Raw genomic sequence first — 19,129 nt, forward strand, 5'->3', positions numbered from 1 at the left:
GATCACAGGCTGAGCTGTTATGTTTTCTAATCTTTATCAATCACTGCTTGTCAATCTAGCAGTTGAGTGTAACAAACTATTATCTGCATTCACTGTGTACTATTCTGCAGGGAAAAAGTAATGGAAATAAAAGCTGCTAAATGTATGTTTTACGGCACTAAGCAAAATGTCTGCATTGAAAAATGATTATGAAATCATTTGGATTAGTCCCAAACATGGGAATTTGTTATGTATCTGTGGTAGAGAGGGTAGAGGCTAAATAGCAAAAGCCAGCACAGAGGTGTATCTAGGGAAAATAGCACTTATGGCAAGAACTGAAAGGGCAGGGCGGATTTCTGGGAAGGCCACAAAGGCCCGGGCCTTGGGCGATTGCAGCCTGAGGGGGCACCTGAACATGACTGAGAGGTTGCTTCATATGAAGGTGGAAGATGAAATTTGAGAGAAACACATGAAAAGGGGAAATTGATGCCCAAGGAAGCTGTTTGTGAAAGAGAGGGGCTACAGTACGTGGATGACACACATGGAAGAGGGGCATACACATGGAATGGGATGGGAGCTGATGCACATGAAAGGGGGGGCACAACATAGGCCTAGGGGCACACAAAGTATAAATGGGCAATGTGTGTAAATGTTGGGGCTTTGACGTGGGCATGGCTAAGATCAGGCCAGTAAGAATAAGGAAGGAGCAGGTCAGCAAGAATAAGGAAGGAAAATAGGTCAGACAAACAGTGACAGGTCAGCAGTTACTAGTTCCCACAAATAACTATAAACTGGTATACCTCCCCAAATAAAATTAGCACCCCAAATAACATAATAGGTCAGAATGTTCCTAATAAAAGACTACAGTCCAAGGGCGTAACGAGACATAATAGGGCCCCCCTGCTAAAATTCATGTTGCCCCCATTGTCCCCACACCCCACAGGATTAGGAGCCGGCGAATGGCAGCAGGGACTGGTTTGCTGTGAAGCAGCCTCTGGAAGCAGGAAAAAATGACACACTCTCCTGCATGCAGTTTTTGTTTGTGAAGGGGGAGGTTTATTTGCTAATTGGCAGAACTTGCAGTTGGGGAGATGGAGGTTTAGGGGCACCAAGCCTCTGGGCCCCCCTGCGATGGCAGGGGTTTCAGGGGTGATTGCTACATCCATGGTACAGACCTCAATAACAGATAGCCCCTCATGGCAAACATTACAGCTTCCAGTCCCTGGGCCCCTTTACACTCTATCTCAGAAGTGACAGCTTAGTCCCTAGTAGTATGACACATATGGTACCCAGGGTATGTGCCATGTCTGCCATTCCTTAAATATGCCTCTGACAAATTCCATCACCTCTTCCTCCACAGGTATCTGCTTATTAGGTCTGATAGTTTGCCACCCACATGAATAGAATCTTATATGTTGGTGGTTAAGAAGTGGAACCAGGTACACACCTCCACATGCAATAATTGGGTTAATTATACTGTATCCATAAAGATCTGACTTATATTAAGTGATAGACATACCAGGGTGCAAAGAGCTAAAGGACATTTAAAATAGTGTGGTACTCTTGGATCTTTCATTATCAACTCAAGCTGAATGAATAAAGACCTTTATGGGAGTCCACTAGGTTGAATATGGACTGAGGGGGGAGGGGAGAAGCAGGATGGCTCAGGCGAAGAGGAGGCAAGATGCTGCTGACCTACTAGAACAGGCATGGGCAAACTTGGCCCTCCAGCTGTTAAGGAACTACAAGTTCCACAATGCATTGCAGAAGTCTGACAGCCACAGTCATGACTCATAAAGGCAAATGCCTGGGGGATTTGTAGTTTCTTAACAGCTGGAGGGCCAAGTTTGCCCATGCCTGTACTAGAATAGTGGCTGGATAGTGTAATGGTTAAGGGCTCTGCTTCTGACACAGGCGACCTGAGTTCAAATCTTGACTCTGCCTGTTCAGTAAGCCAGCATCTATTCAGCAGGAGACCTTAGGCAAGTCTCCCTAACACTGCTACTGCCTATAGAGCGTGTCCTAGTGGCTGCAGCTCTGGCGCTTTGAGTCCGCCAGGAGAAAAGCGCTATATAAGTGTTTGTCTTTGTCTTTTAGAATGTAATGCTGTGTTATGCTATGCAAGTTGCAGTTCCAGACAGGCGGCCTGGACAGTTACTAGGTTACAACTACTGTTTTATGGTGCAGCCTCAAACCTACATCTGTTAGACCGAAGGCATGGTACACCCTAGTGATTACTACGAATTTTGCATAATCGTATTTTTGCATTATAATTCACAAATATGATGTGAAATCGTAGTGGGAAATTTTGGGGAAATAGTTTTGGGAAAAATGTATTACATTTGTTACTGTAATTGGGAACCATCATTTTGCATTTTTGCACAATTTCGTGACAATTTTAGTGGTTAATAACAAGACCCCCAAACAAGCCATTATCACCACAATTTCTACATCTGCTAAAAGGAGAATTTTTCTAAAGTGGAAGTGGAACCAGGAACACACCTCCTCGTGTAGGTTGAGGGGGGGGGGGGGATGGACAGGGTGTCTCATGGCTAAGGTGAAGAGGAGGTGAGACGCAGATCAACTAGAACAGAATGTTATGTTGTGCAGGTTGCATGGTTCTCTAGACAGGATGCCTGGACAGTCACTAGGTTATAACTACTATTTTATTGTTTTGATATACGTAAGTAAAATTGTGTAGTATGTACCTGCTAATGAATATTACATACTTACCTTGCCATCAAAACCTCGCAGAAGCTCATGATTTTCTTCATACAACAATTCCTTCTAGTTCTGACAAGACTTTGTCAGAACTGAAATGTATCAGATGCTGTCAGTAATAACTGAAAGGACAACTGCTGAGTAAAGTAATGTTCATGTTTCGCTATGGCTCAAGTGGACGATATTACAGTTTAACAGTGTGCTGACCAGGAAGCTGTTATGGGGTAATGGCCATTTTCAATATGGAGGTTGGAGAACTCCATTGACCACAGTGGGCAAACAGGAAGCGGGACAGGGGAAAGAGATTGATGAGTAGACAACACGGGAGGTAAGTATGATGTGTGTATGTTCATTTCGACTTTTAATTTTCAATTCAAATTAGCTTTAAACTTTATCATTCAATAAAATGTACTGTATAAAATTGCTGTAAAGTTATTTAAAATCGAAGATAAAAAATTATCTCCTAGGAGAAAACACAGGTGAAAAGGAGAATTGCTTATGGCCCTTAGTATGTTCAGGAATAAGGCATACATTACATTATTTCTGAACATATTGTATGAAGCAGACCCAGGGATGGGGATGCTACAAATTACTGAAATTACTGACATAGGAACCTAAGTCTAGCTGTGACACACATACATACAGAATGGAACCTGGAATTACTTCAAAGTAGCACTGTAAAATGAAATTCAAATATTAAAATGTATTTTTTTAAAATAATTCATTTCTGAATCATTTGGTCCTGTCACATGTTTAGGCACTCGGATGAGTCAGTCATTGGCGCATACAATGTGGCAGATGAAAATGGACAGCGTCTGCAGGACTTTATAAGGCTGGGGAGCTGATAGTGATTATTCTGCTCTATTGTTGTTAAAATGCAGAAGTAAATTAACGGAGGCAAATATTCGCAGAAATAGCCTAAAGCTGAGCATTCTTCAAAACTATAATAAAGCGGCTTAGGAAATCCCACTTTACCAAGAAGATTAAAATAAATGTAATTCAGGCCTGGTTTAACCGCCTGAAAGTATTTTACATTTAAGAACCAAGTGGCTGTGACGTTACTCCTGGATGTAGATAGGTTTGGTCTACTACTCTCCTTTATGGTGCTATTTTTTCATTGGAGTGAGACTTGCCGGGAGCTAGAGAGACACAATCCTTCTCATAGTCATAGAACTTCCTGTTCAGTGTTTGGGCTGATTCAATGTATTGCATATTATATTTTAAATCCATATAAAATGCTGGACTTGACATTAGTTATTAGAATAGCCTCAGAAACATTTAGAAATGTTCAAATCAACTGCAGCTGGCATTTTCAATGCTAAAATAGCTGAGTGAGGTATTTCTGAATATGTGATGGAAACATTGCTGGTGCTACGTTACATGTTAACTGATGTATAGACTAGCCATTCATAGACATGGGCCCAGCACAAGACCCACTTGCTAACATTCCCCTACCATGTCACTAGCCAGCCAGGCCACAGTATCGTTACAAGCCCTGGGCTGTGGAAGCGTAACTTAAAGAGAAACTCCGACCAAGAATTGAACTTTATCCCAATCAGTAGCTGATACCCCCTTTTACATAAGAAATCTATTCATTTCCACAAACAGCCCATCAGGGGTCGCTGTATGATTGATATTGTGGTGAAACCACTCCCACAAGATACTCTGAGGACTGTGGTACTCCTGGCAGTTTCCTGTGTGTGAACTTTGGTGCATTGTGGGAAATAGCTGTTTACAGCTGTTTCCAACTGCCAAAAAAGCATGCAGCAGCTACATCACCTGCCAACAGTAAAAATGTCACCATGTAATAAATGTCAGAATGTAAATCAGGGATTTAAAATATTTTACATTGGGCAAACACTGACTAAATCATTTATACATAATTATTGTAAAATATTTCTTTTTATTACATTATTTTCACTGGAGTTCCTCTTTAAATCACAGGCAAAGGCTTGTGTGTTAAATGCATACTGTGCCATGATGTTTTTATGGTCTTATATTTTCTGGATAGAGTAAAATGTTACTGTGGAAAGCTGGACGCCGTGCCTGTTTGAAGAGAAGAGTGTATGATCAAAGCGTATACCCCACCAATAGTCTATGGTGGAGTGGATTTGGTGAGCAGTTTTATTGTACGGACGAGGGAGTGTGGTCACGCACTGGTCACCAAGTGTGGTTGTTTACAGCACAGGGGGACACTTTGGAAGCTCTGAATAATCTAAACAGTATAACGCTATCAGGGCCGGGAGCTACAAGTAAGTCAAAGGGCCCCAGAGTCCCTGGGGGCCCCCCTTTGCCAGCCCAAAAAAATGTCTACCTGTCTGACTCAGCAGTGGCAGCCGCTGGATGCCTTGGAAGCTGCCGCCTGCTCGATGTGTGTGGTCTGACTGTGTGCCAGTGCGGGCGGTGATGAGATTGAGCCAGGGAGGGAGAGACTGGGATCATACGTACCATCTGATTCCTCCTGGTGGTGGTGGCATCCTGGTCTCCATGGTTCCTTTCCTGGCTCGCTGCTGCATACATGTGTTAGGAGTGAGTCTGTTACCTCGGCAGCGGAGAGCGGCAGCGCAGAGCTCGCCGCGTCCTCTCAGCCATCTCCTCCTGGCAGGTCAGGTCTCTCCAGTTTACACACTAGCAGGCTAGCGCACACGCGCACTAGGAGACAGGACCTTTATGCTTTGAGGAGGCGGGTCAGCTGACCTGCTGGTCAGCTGACAGCTGTGTTTTACCTCTTGTCACTGATTGGTCGAGGTTCGCTGGGCGGGTGATTTGGAATTGCCTGTCTGTATTTAAGTTCTGAGCTGTCAGTGGCTCATTGTCTGCTGTTGCTGAAACTTTGCAGGGAAAGCTCTCAGACCTTAGTCAGATCTGTGTGTGTTTGATCCGGCAGGACCCCGGGGATTCACACTTAGCTTAGGAAAAAACATATCATTGTTATTGATTTACTGTGTATGACTCTTTGCCTTTGTCTCTGATTACTCTCTCTGCCTTTCGATTCTGTACCTTGCCAATCTGATCTGCTGCCGACCTCGGCCCGACCTCTACTCTGATTTAGCCTCCTGATTCTGTACTTTCGCCTATCTGAATTGTTAACGACCCCGGCCTGTTACTCACTACGATTTTGCCTAACGTTCTTGTACCGCACCTGACCAACCTGTTACCGACATTGCCTGTACGACCAATCTACTGTTAGTGATAGTCCCTGCTGTTAAGGGCTATCACATAGGAGTACTCCTGTGTTATACTGTGCACTAATCACGTGTGATCACACTCTGAATAAAATACTGACTACCGTTCTGTTAGAGCATGTTTTGATCATCAGATATGCCACTGATCATTACAACATGCTATGCCACCAGCCAGCCGTAGCGGGGCTCCTCCTTCCGATATGATGCAGGCATGGACATCAGTGCATCTATGTCTATTCATTTTAGTGGATATCATGGAAAATCCATATCAGGAGTGAATATTGGATGGTGCATGCAGATCAATAGACGTGATTTATTTGTGTGGAACATAAAATGGCATAACTGAGAAAGAAATATTTAAAGCACACCTGAAGTGAGAGGGATATGGAAGCTGACATCTATATTTCATTTTAAACAATGCAAATTGCCAGGCTGCTAAAAGTCTAACCAAGAATTACAGAAATGATGCAAAGTCGGGTTTTAATCCCCAGAAATCACATTATGCACAGCTCTGGGTGTCAGACTCAGTGAGCTGTGGAGTGTCACAAACAAAGCAATGCAATAGTACTATCAAAATACAGTGAAATAATAATGCACTGGAGTGGTTCTGTGTCTATAACTTAATGAGACAACAGCAGTAGTGTGCACACAGCTCTGGGTGTTAGTGGGCTGTGGAGTGTCACACACAAAAAAAACCCACAGGAGACCGATGTGCTAGCCATGTGAGTTTGCTGTTTGAAGTGCTTTCACAGCAAGTGAGGAATAAGAACACAGGCCTAGCTAATGCTTTTCCTACCTATCTGCAGCAAGTCTGTCCCTGCTCTCACTAACAGTCAGCAGCCAGTAGAGAACTGATCCAATATGGCCACCGCAACTGCTTTTTGATATGGTGGTGGGGGGTCCAGGAAGGTGTGCTAGCTGATTGGCTGCCACGTGAGTCTGCTGAATGTGAGGTACGGGGTCAAAGTTTAGCTCAATCATGATGTGTAGGGGGCGGGTCGAACATTCCAAATGTTCGCAATTCGCCAGGAACTGTTGGCCTATTTCTACAGAGGATTTAATTTGATTTAGCTGCTGCTGTTTGGTAATGAATATGATTCCTTACCTTATTGATCAATATTGCCCACACCTGATTTTCTGTATGCCATTTCGTTTATATGAAATTATGCCATTGCCACTCCCAAGATGTATGACCTTACATTTAACAACATAAAATGTAATCTTCCATATACCTGTCCATACAGCCATACTGTCAGGATCCTGCTGTAATGTCACTATGCTGCTTAGTGGTGATAATTTTGTATCATCTGTATAGATAGCAATATTACTTTGTATTCCTTCCACTGGGTCATTAACAAATACATTAAAAAGAATTGGACCTAGTACAGAGCCTTGAGGGACTCCACTGCTAACAGTTTCCCATTTTAATTACAATCAGGTTACCAATACTCTTTGCCTCCTGTCCTATAGCTAATTTTCTATCCATGTACAAACATTTCCTCCTACTACCTGTAACCTCGACTTCTACCCCAGGCTATTTTTCTGTATTTACTGCTGTTTGTTTCTTAATTTACTGTGAATTACCTTTTAGTTTCATCCTCTTTCCAGCTTTAATTTTTCAACCCTGTAGAGCTTAACTGACTAATATTATAAGCATAAAAGTTTATATGTTTGGATGTTTGTTACTCAATCACGCAACAATGGCTGAACGAATTTGAATGAAATTTGGCACACACATAGCACATTCATTGGAATAACATATAGGATACTGTTTATCCCCATAACCAAAAAGTGGACGGAGACAAATTTCACTGGGAAAATGTAAACTGCAGCTATTTTTACACTGTTAATGGTAGGGTTCTCAAACTTTGTACAGTTGGTGACTGGGATTAAAATTCAGAAAAGTGGGTGGAGCCTACAAAAGCCAATCAAAATTCACCTATTGATTCTCAAGGGGACTATTTAATTGCTATCATTCTTGCACTGTTATTGACACAAGCCTCAAACCTGGTACAGCTGGTCACTGGGTGACTGGGGTTGAAATTCAGAAAAGGGGTGGAGCCAAAGCCAATCAGATTTGTTTAATTTCAATAGAAATTATTGATGCCAAATACTGCAAAGCTCACAAACTAGGTCATAATATAAAAAAAACAAGAATAAATCCCTCCAAAATTTGCCCAGATGCCACTACTGTTTTGGCGATCAATGGGCAGATTACACCCAATTTCACCAAGCCAAATTGTTTTACAACCTGAAAAGTGACTAAAATAGTCCCCCACAGTGAGAAACATCACAACACACATTAAAGTAATATCATAAAGCTAAAGTAAAGAGATGCAGTGGAGTAGATGGTTTCTGAGCTTTATTGAAGATGTTACATAAAGCTATCAGAGCTGGTGGTGCTCCTGTGTTGGAGAGGAGCCACCAATATGGCACGTAGCACGCAGGAGAGGAAAAACCCCCTGTGGAGGAAACCTCTGGAGGGCCCATGGCTAGTGCACTGCCCCACCTCTCCGGGCATAAAGGCTGATACACACAATTCAATTTTCAGATCAATGGGTCTATCGACAATGTTTGGCATTTTTAATCTGCTCCTGATTGAGAAATGGATCGATTTTCAGATCAGTACTGCACAAAATTGATCCTTTTCTTGATTGAGAGTAGATCCGACATGCTCATTGATCTGTTGGGAAAATTGCATTATGTGTATCAGGTATAAAGGCGGTCTTGTAGCCTTGTAGATGCTCCTCTTTCTGGCGGTGGAAGATGATGCTGGTGTTGCTTTGCTGTGATACTGCTTTCATCTCTTCAGTCTTCCACGGCGGTCGGATGTTGTAGTAAAGATATGTGCAGCTGCACCTAGGGGTACAAGCTGCACAATGTGTCTGCCACGGGGCCGGATGGCCAGCCATGACTCTACGGGTAAAATGCCAAGTCCGGTGATGAAGTCATTGTGTGGACTGTGTATGAGTGGCTGGAACGCCATCTTCATTGGAGGAAGCACTCATACCGTCACACGGGGCATTGCTCTTTGAGGTGAAAGAAGCAACGTTTGCAGCTGCAGCCGCAGCAACAAAATATCCCAATGACTTCATATTGTCTGATCAGAACATTCTGGTCTGATCTATGCAAGGGGGGTCTGAGCCCCACAATATGTCTGCCACGGGGCTAGAAAGCCACTCGTGACCATTCGGTAAAAAATTGTCATGTCCGGTTGTGAATGGCAAATCCAAGGAGGGAAATCCAGATGCACTCGGTATGGGTGGATGTTTCGCCATCTGCCCTAATCCAGGAAGCGCCCCTACGTCTTCGTGCATCGGTCACATCACCTCCATCGGAAGATCCATTCGGTGTCATAATTGGTGGGTAAAGCCATAGCCGGTGGTTTTTGTGGACCTGTTGGAATTAAAGCTGCGAGAGCAGTAACAAGAGCATACATGCAAAAAAGGCGCCTGGCAATTTGGGATGAAGCCTCTAGTAGACTCTTGGTAACATTACTATTATTCTACTATTGCGGCACTGGATAATGCAAATAGAATATTATTAATATTACCGATATTCCATCATCGCTTTACCTAACCTAACTCTCCCGCTAATCCTCCCTCCCACCTTTCCCTAACACTAACCCACACCTACCTAAGCCTAATCCCCCCACCTACACCCAACAGTAAACCCCTATCCCGTACCTACGCCTAACACTAACCCTACCACCTTACCTATGCCTAACACTAACCCCCCACCCTCTACCCACACTAATTCCCTCATGCCACCTACCTAGACCTAACACTAACTGCCCCGCCCTACCTACACTAATCTCTGCATCCCCCCTACCGAGGCCTAACAGGAACCCCCACCCTCTACCTTCATTAATCCCCTCATGTCCTCTAACTAGGCCTATCACTAACTGCCCCGCCCTACCTACACTAATCTCCGCATTCCCCCTACCTAGGCCTAACAGGAACCCCCCACCCTACCTACACTAATCCCCTTTACTGCAATTTGGAGATTGGCTACCATGTACTGTGCACCCCACTGCTATGTTTGATGCTACCTGGAGTTAAGCTACATAGTAGCCAAACTCCATGAGGCACTTGCTGGTACCGAAGATCTTTGCCGAACTCCAGCACTTCTAGAGCTCAAATTGCCAGAAAGCTGTTGTAACTGCATCTGACATTGAAGTCTATGCAGCACCCAAATTGCCTGCTTCACTCCCAGGATGTCTCTGGCCCTCGCAGCGGCCACACAGCTCTATGTTTATTCATCATCACTTACCTTGCTGCACCAGCAGCAGCTGAGGAGGCTCCAGATGCGGGAAGCCCAGGATCGGCGGCGGCGGCGGCTGCTGTCATCAGAGTCTGCTAACAGAACAACAGACAATAAACACTCCATTAGACAAAGGCCTATATTGCTGAGAACACATCAGCTGTTAAAGTAAGTCTAGCAAAATATTTATATTTATTTAAAAAGAAACGGAATGGTTAAAACATATGTCAGGTTCTTATTGTTGTCTGTGTACCCAACAGGGAAGATTTCCGTGAGCGGGACACTTACCTTGGAGCTGCTGCTCCGTTGGGTGGGATGGAAGCAGGGGCGTAGCAATAGGGGGTGCAGCGGTAGCGACCGCATCGGGGCCCTTGGGCCAGAGGGGCCCTCCCTCAACTACAGTATTAGCTCTCTATTGGTCATGTGCTCATAATAATCACTTCTATAGGTGCTATGGATAGCAGTAATCATTAACAAACCATTCCCCATCCCCTTCTTGCACCTCTGACACTGTAGTTGCCATTGGCAGGTTTTGGTGTGCCGTATCAGTTGTTATGTATAGAGTGCTTGGGGGGCCCCATTGTAAAACCTGCATCGGGGCCCACAGCTCCTTAGCTACGCCACTGGATGGAAGCCACGCTCTCTGCAGGTCCAGGAAGTCCTCAAGGGAGATGTCGGGTGGAATCCACACTCCCCACTCGTCCAGAAGGTCCTGGATACACATCTCACGCATCCTAAAACAGAAAAATAACAAACAGGTCTTTTTTTTAAGCTGCTTAAATTTGCATTACAAATGTGCAGATGACATGAAACCCCTGAGTACAGAAGGGTTCTGTGATGTTTTTTTCCCTCAAAGATTTCATATATCTCCATCTTTGCTGAGGCAGTGACTCTTAAGGTGGCCATACATCAGGCAACTTGGTGACCAATCGACCATCCAATTAAATTTTTTTAATCAGTGCCTTCAAGTGCATACCAGACTGACAATGAGAACAATTACTGAACGAAATTGGTTGCATTAATCGGTTGGACATGCTGCAAGATGTAGGACCAACTTGCTCAGGTGCATGGCGGTAATGGTGAGTGATATCGGGAGGAGGGATGAACATGACAAAACCCCGATGCTGTACCCCCCTAATGTTTATTGTGCCCCCCCGGTGCCCAGTGCACTCTATACATGACCTGTCTGCGGCCTCTACAAACAATAGACACATTCTGTTCTTATGCATCCCAAATCTTGTACTCACACGTAGATGGGTGATCTGTGCATGTCCAGGAGCTCTGGGTGGTCCTGCCACACTCTCCGGATGGGCCTATTCAAAGAAACATACTGTTAGTGCAAATAAAAGAAATCACTTGCAGGACTCAAGATCCTGAATACATTTTCAGTAGAAACTCAGTGGTAAGTGTAGCACTAGAGACAGCTGCATGGGGTTATTTTCTTTCTTTCTCCAAAATAAAATCACTTATATTTACTCTTTTAGTTTAATAATTCCTTACATCTGTCCATCTTTATAAATATGATGATTTTGCGGCCCCTTTCACACTGGCACGGTGCATTGGCCTGTTTTACAGCAGGCCAGAGCTACGTCAATGTAAGTCTATGGGGCCTTTTACACAGATGCGACGCGCCCGATATTGGTCGCATCGTGGGTCGGGCATGCACTTGGCGGCAATAATAATAATAATTATGATAGTACTTTTTCACCTATGTTTGGTACCTTGTCAGTTGCAAAGTGCTGAAAAATTATTTTAAAAAGAAGATGAAAAATCATCTCTTAGAAGAAAACTTAGGAGAAATCAATTACTGCATATGGACCCATGGAGAGATAATCAGCAGTTAAATCAAATAAGGAGAGATAAATCATGGGCTAAGCCATTTAAGGAGAGATAAAGCATGGGTTAATCATTTAAGGAGAGATAAAGCACGGTTTAATCATTTAACCACCCTGGCGTTCTATTTATAGCGGTCGAGCGGCCATGGGTGGCTTTTTTAATAAAAAAATTGGTTTAAATTATTGTAGCTAGCGCTAGGCTAACTACACTTTCCCCCTAAGTCCCCCGGCACTGTTCCCCCACCCTCTGAGACTTAGCTTCAGGCGTTGCTATGGTGACAATTGGGCATGACGTCTGACGTCATCGACGTCATGCACAGTTACGATCGCCGCCGTAGCGGCCCCTGGAGGCTATGTAGAGGCTGGGGCGGCGCGGGCTCGGGGGGTATGTATAAAACAGCAGCGATTGGGGGATTAGAGTGGGTGGCGGCGATCAGAGAGGTGATGTAGCTAGCCACGTGCTAGCTACACCCCCTCTGAAAATATGGTAAAAAAAAAAGACCCTCCAGGGCCTGAGAAATCCACCGCGGCGGTAATGGACAAGCTGAGCTCCTCATTACCACCAAGTTAAAGCATGGGTTAAATCATTTAAGGAGAGATAAATCATGGGCTTAAGGTGACCATACATCAGGCGACTTGGCAGCTGACTTGGCATCAAATTCAATTATTATAATGGAATTGGATGAAAATCGGTGCCGCCAAGACGCTATGTACTGTTAGCGTGTACGTGTGTATGCAGCTGTTACCCGGCATGGATGATCAGTGCGCAGAGGCTGCTACAGGACAGGTAATATATAAATGCACACACTGGGGGTGCAAATTTATACATTGGGGAAGCGGCGGTGCGGACGTGGCGGGCTCAGCCGATTCCCTGAAGATTTCATGCTCAAATCAGACGGGAATCGGCCTGTAGTGTATGAGCAGTTTCAACAAGAGACACTTTTATCTCTAATTAGATTCGATTAGAGATAAATTTGTCTCTTTGTCGAATCTGCCCATAATCATCAGGTCTATGTGCACCTTAACCCTTTCGGGACCAGCCGCCTAACCCCCCTCCAGGACCAGGCATTTTTGCAGAAGGGAGGGGCGCGTTTGGGGGGTCTGGCAGCCGGATCCCTGCAGGGTCTGGCTGGGCTGCCTCCCCCCTGTGTGGCCAGGTGTCCCCCCTTGTCAGCAGCAATCACTCACCTTCCAGGCTCCAGCGATGAGCCGCAGCGGATCCCTCTGCTTCGGCCAGCATCTCAGCTCCTACTGCCGCTCAGTCCTGGGTCGCGGCTTGATGACATCATCAAGCCGGGACCCGGTGCTGACGTCAGAAGGAGCAGAAATGCCGGCAAGAGCGGCGGGGGGAGCTGATTGTCGCCGGAACGGCAGGGAGGTGAGTGGATCCTCTTCTTTCCCCCCTACCGCCGCAGCTGTCAAATCCGCCGGCGATCGTAGTGATCACATGATCAGTGGCTGCTGATCACTGAGGGGAGATGCCAGCTGTCATATGACAGCTTAATCTCCCCTCTCCAGTGCGCACGGTCGTGTCGGAACAGTTCGTTAGTGCGGACGTTGAATCAACGTCCAGTCAGAACGGTAGCACCACCTGCTGGATGTTGATTCAACGTACTTGGTCCCCAAAAGGTTAAGTCATTTAAGGAGAGATAAATCATGAGATAATAAGTAAGGTAAGATAAGCTTTGTGCTTCAGCCAGTATGTTTTCATGGACACATAAAGCACATTTAAAGGGAACCTTAACCCTAAAAAAGAAAATGAATTCCAGCCCCCTGCAGCCATCCTGTGCCCCCGCAGTCACTCACTGCTGCTCTCATCCCCTGCCGTCAGAGTCGGCGGGCCGCCATGCGTACCTTTTCACGCATTCTCGCTAGTGCACGAAGCTATCGCGGAGATTAACACATACACTTTTACGCGTTGGAGTTGCAATGCATACATTTTTAATGCGTAAAAATGTACGTGTCAATCTCTGCGATAGCTTCCTGCTATTGCTTGCGTTGCTTGGCAGTCCTGCTGAACTCTTTGGCTGCAGTAGTGGCTGAATCACACACCTGAAACAAGCATGCCACTAATCCAGTCTGACTTCAGTCAGAGCACCTGATCTGCATGCTTGTTGATGGGCTGTGGCTAAAAGTAATAAAGACACAGGATCAGCAGGAGAGTCAGGCAACTGGTATTATTTTAAAAGGAAAAATCCATATCCTTCTCAGTTTAGGTTTTTCTTTAAATAATCTTAAATACATGTTATAAGCATACAAAAATGAATAAAAATGAATTGCAATAACTGATGTAACTTGGTAAATATGTTTATTTAATACTTCGATTTCTTCTGTATGGTATTTACAGGTTTGTGTAGAGAAGTGATGGTGATATGCTTAGTGTGTTAGAGGGGTCATAGGATTAAGGAACAATTTTACAGAGTGAGGCTTCAGTTTAGGAAGAATGGAAAATGATGTACTTACGTCTGTCCATGTCCATGCAGGCCCATCTCGGTGGTGCCTTGGCTGCACATCCTGCTGTCGGTCCTCCAAGCTGCCATATTTTTCTCTGTTCACTTTAGACTTTGTCACTGTAGATATATGAGAAAGATAATGTATTAATATGAGGATACATCAGAATGTGGTTGATTCCCAAAGCTTACTTATTTTTCAGCTTACCTGTGACAGGAGAGCTAATGGGTGAGATAAATAAAGGGGTTGATGCACATAACAGCGGTAATACTGCTATACACACACAGCTCACTGCAATATTACCCTTCCTTCTGCCTGCAGTCCTGTGAGTTATGCTATTAGTGCGACTCACAGTACTTAAGTAGTATAACGGTGGCTATTGCAACACGTGTTACTAGCGAGCTCTACTGGTAGTAACATGTGTTACCATAGCAACGATCACTCTACTCAAGCACCGCAATCCGGGCTAATAGCATAACTCACGGTACTGCAGGCCGAGGAAGAGTACACAACAGTATTACCGCTGTCATGTGCATCAGCTCCAAGGAGAAGTCATTCATGAGATAAAGAGATAAGGAAAGATCAATCATGAAATGAGTCAGTTTAAAGAGAGATAAATAATGAGTTAAGTTAAATAATGAGAGATAAATTGTGAGTTGTTAGATAAGGAATTGTGAGTTAATAAGCAGGTGAGATAATTCAACAAAAAAGCTTTGTGAATCAGCCTCAATAACATATAGGTTTTGGAAATTCACACATTTGAGAAAGGGGAAAATATAGGTGTTGTCCACATCAAGCAATTCTATTCTAATTTTGCTGTTCTACTAAAAGTAATACAATAAAACAGCTTCTTTCAGAACTTTGAGGAAAATGGCCTCAATTCACTAAGGCCCTGTTAACACTGCACGCGTTCTCATCCGCATTTTGGGAACGTGTGCAGGAGGCCGACACGCACGACATCAGACAGTGCATAGAGTGCACTGTCTGATGTTCACACTGCGAGCAGAACGGACCTGTGCAGTCCTGGAACACACGCTGCACGCATATTTTCACAAAACACGCGGCTGTCCCATTCACTTTCAGTGAATGGGATCAGCCACACAACGCATACAAACGCGGATGGCATACGTTTGTACAAGTTGTGTTCCGAACGCACAGCCATCCGCGTTTGCTAATGTGAACAAAGCCTAAGCATTACTGCAATTGGCAATGCAGAAAACAGCTGATTTTACCGATCACCTTGCCAAATGCCGATGAACTAAACCTATTACCGCACTGAGAAGTAACATCACTGACTAGTGAGGTAAATGCATACATGAAATAAAGGCGCCTGGGAAAAACGGTGCAGGATACTGTCCATATCAGAACTTTCCACAAAGTTAACGGTATGCCTCGTGGTTTTTCCACTGTAGCGTTGAGTTCTTTTGTTATCCACGTATCTATGGATTTTTTGTTCCAGCCAATCATTGTGGCTCTCCATTTTTGTTATTCATTTCATCATTGCTTGTTTTTGATGTATTTAATCTACTTGTACAAAAATGAATGTAGTTTATGGGCAGCGCGCAGCGGAGTATAACGAAGGACACTTCCTCTTTAGAAAAGGATCTTTATTTAACAGCATTTCTTATTAATAATGTGAGTTGTGCGTAGCATCAGTGCAGTATGCAGGGCCGGATTTAGGCCAAGGCCACCTAGGCCATGGCCTAGGGCACCACAGCAGGAAGGGCACCAAAGCAGCAGGCTAAACTGGTGCAGCATTTGCAAACTTGCAAATGCTGCAATACAGGGAGATCAGGCGAGTGCCTGACCACAGAACTCTGCTGCTAGCTGCCTGTACAGCGGCCACATTGCTCTCTGAGCATGTTTGCATTGTGGACGGTGGCTATGCACTTGGGCAGCATTGGAGATGGAAAGGAAGAAGAAGCTTCTTCAGTGGAGACGAGGTGTGAAGGCGAGCTGGCTATGTATACTGAAAGATGGGTGGTGGAAAAAAGGAGGGATTAAGGGAGTCATCTGGCTACCTATACTAGAGGGAAGGGGGAGGGGGGCATCTGGCTACCTATACTGGAGGGAAAGAAGGGAGGAGTCATCTGACTACCTATACTGGGGGGTCATCAGGCTACCTTTACTAGAGGGAAGGGGTACTGAAGGGGTCGGGTGGGTGACAGTGGCCTAGGGTGGTAAAGAGTACAAATCCGGCCCTGGCAGTATGAAGCTAAAGGGGGAATAGAAATCTACTTTGTAGTTTCAACAGTAAATTAAGGGTTACTATTATAGAGAAATATGTTTGTGCCTGGGTCATATCTGGAAACGTGGTTAATACCAGCAGAGAAATGTGGACGCCACTGACAGCAGGAAGGGAGCCTTCACTGCATTCGGCTTATTAGGCACTGGCGAACTCAGGGGGCTGTTCCGGGTGTCTGGAACCTCCCCCCTGCACTGAGCTGTGTATTCAGCCAGGGAAGCCTGCATAATATAAACAGCCTCATTCTCCCTCCTTTCTTACTTCTGGTGCTTCCCTCCAGCTAATAGAATGAGAGAGGCAGCCGAGCTTCCCTCACAACCCTCACAAGAAGATGCAGCCTACAGTGAGAGAATGTTGATTATGGAGTCCTGGACTCTCCACAGCACAGAAGTGTCAGACATGATGAAATTAGAGTGCAGGCAAGCTGGTAAATATGCACAGCATGATGCAGAGCTTGCCTGGACTCAGGGTCTGTGGGCAAACATCTGTCTGGTCTCTCCCCATTGTTATAATGACTGCATGTGTGGATAAGGTGTGGATAACAAGCTGAAAAGTTTTTGACAGTCCCTAGACTCCAGGAGGGCTTCTTTCTGACTTGTGTGAGAGACTGACAGGGACAGGAGTCCGATTACAGGCAAGTAGCCTGTGTGATGTGGGACTTCAATACAGATAAGTTCTCTGCTCCATCTCCGGGGCTATTCTCAATTTCTCCACTCCTCTCTCTGGGCTAGTGCACGCCAAAATGACAATAGCAATCGCTAGCAATTTGTGAGTGTGATTTTGTGAAGTAATTTTCAGAGCGATTTTTGAATGAATTGCTCAAAAACATGCTACATGCAGTATACCTGCGATTTTGAAAAAATCACAACGCTGCTGTGGGAACACCCACATAGGGTAACATTAGCCAAGCGCTTTTCAAATCAAGAGTGCTTCTGAGCGTTTTTCAAATCAACAGTGGTGTGCACCAGCCCTCCCTCATTCACCTTTGTTTCCCTCTTCCCCTAGTGCTGGCTGGCTGACTGTGTGTTCTTGTCTTACAGGAAAGCTAAATAAAAGTGCAATCCTGGTGAGGCAAAATAATATTATTTAGTATTTATGTAGCGCCGACATCTTCCGCAGATGCATATATCCCTGCATCATATGGGTATCGCTTGCGCTATGTGAAACTATGTAGCATATTCCACTGAATTGTCCAAACTAAGTCTATCTCCTGTTCCTCTCTTGGGGAGTTGTTCCAGCGCTGTCCCCCGTTCACATTTGCTGCTACCAGAAGCCCTCAGAAACACTTGTGTCCTTGAGTACTTCCAAAGATAGGCAGCTCCGTAATACGCCAGCGCACTTTTGTGCATGGGCAGTAGGGAGCCACCTGTATTCGGAAGCACTCGGGACATACGTGCTTCTGGACCTTTCAGGAACCCCCCCCTTAAAAATCCTGCGTTTGCCCCTGTTAGGGGACAAGCTTTCCACAAATACTTCACAGCTATGAGGGGGGTGCTGATCACTGAGAACTGAAGGCTTGCTTACCGCTGTCAGTGGCGCCCAAATTTCTCTGCTACCCGCCGAAAATGGTATGTTGGGAGTTTTGCCACTAAATGGTGTTAACGGGAGATGTTGTGGGGAAATGTCAATCACAAAATGAAATATAAACCATTATTTGGAAACCGCAAGCCACTAAAAAGGTACCATGCAACTCAAATTGTTTATTGCCATTAACTACCCTTTTTCCAATGTAATGTGTGAACTCAAATTTCCGGCTTCGGAGGTAAATTACTCACTAGGGGATAAATACCCCAGGAAATGTCAAGAACTTGCAATTCACAAAGATTAAAGCATTCTGTAAATCAAGTAAAAGTGTTCATTGTTTACCTCCAGATCTGACCAGCCGTTAACTCACACTCTCCATGCAAAAACAATAATATATAATATTAATATATTGTATTAATTTTAATATATAATATAGCAGACAGCTAATATGGAGAGCCAGGCAGCCAATAGGGAGAGCCCTACAAAGCCCTACTTCTCACCCCATTTGGTCTAATACTCTGAAGGGGGAGGGGCTCCAGAACAAAGAGCAGGGGAAGGAGACATTTTAGAAGGCTTTTCCGTGTCCCTTTAGATGTGAATATCTGTATACTGGAATACAGAAGAGCTCCCTCAGGTGGCTGCAGTGCATCTAAAGGGATGCCAGAGATACTCTGGACAGAAAAACCCTGACTGATGCACATAGACTCACAGCTTCCTGCCTGACCTACTCCACAGCTGGTGAGTGAGACTTACCAGCAGGGCTTGGTGGATTGAAGCATGTTTGTAAATTACCAAACTTATACCGCATGCAGGAGATCTTAGTGAATTCAGGAAAAAAGTAAATTATTTTACCAAACTGCCCTTAGTGAACTGAGACCAATATGTGTAAATAATGTGAATGAAAAATTATTAGATACAATCCCAGT

This window comes from Hyperolius riggenbachi, chromosome 5 (genome assembly GCF_040937935.1).
Source record: "Hyperolius riggenbachi isolate aHypRig1 chromosome 5, aHypRig1.pri, whole genome shotgun sequence".
NCBI classification, from domain to species: Eukaryota; Metazoa; Chordata; class Amphibia; order Anura; family Hyperoliidae; genus Hyperolius; species Hyperolius riggenbachi.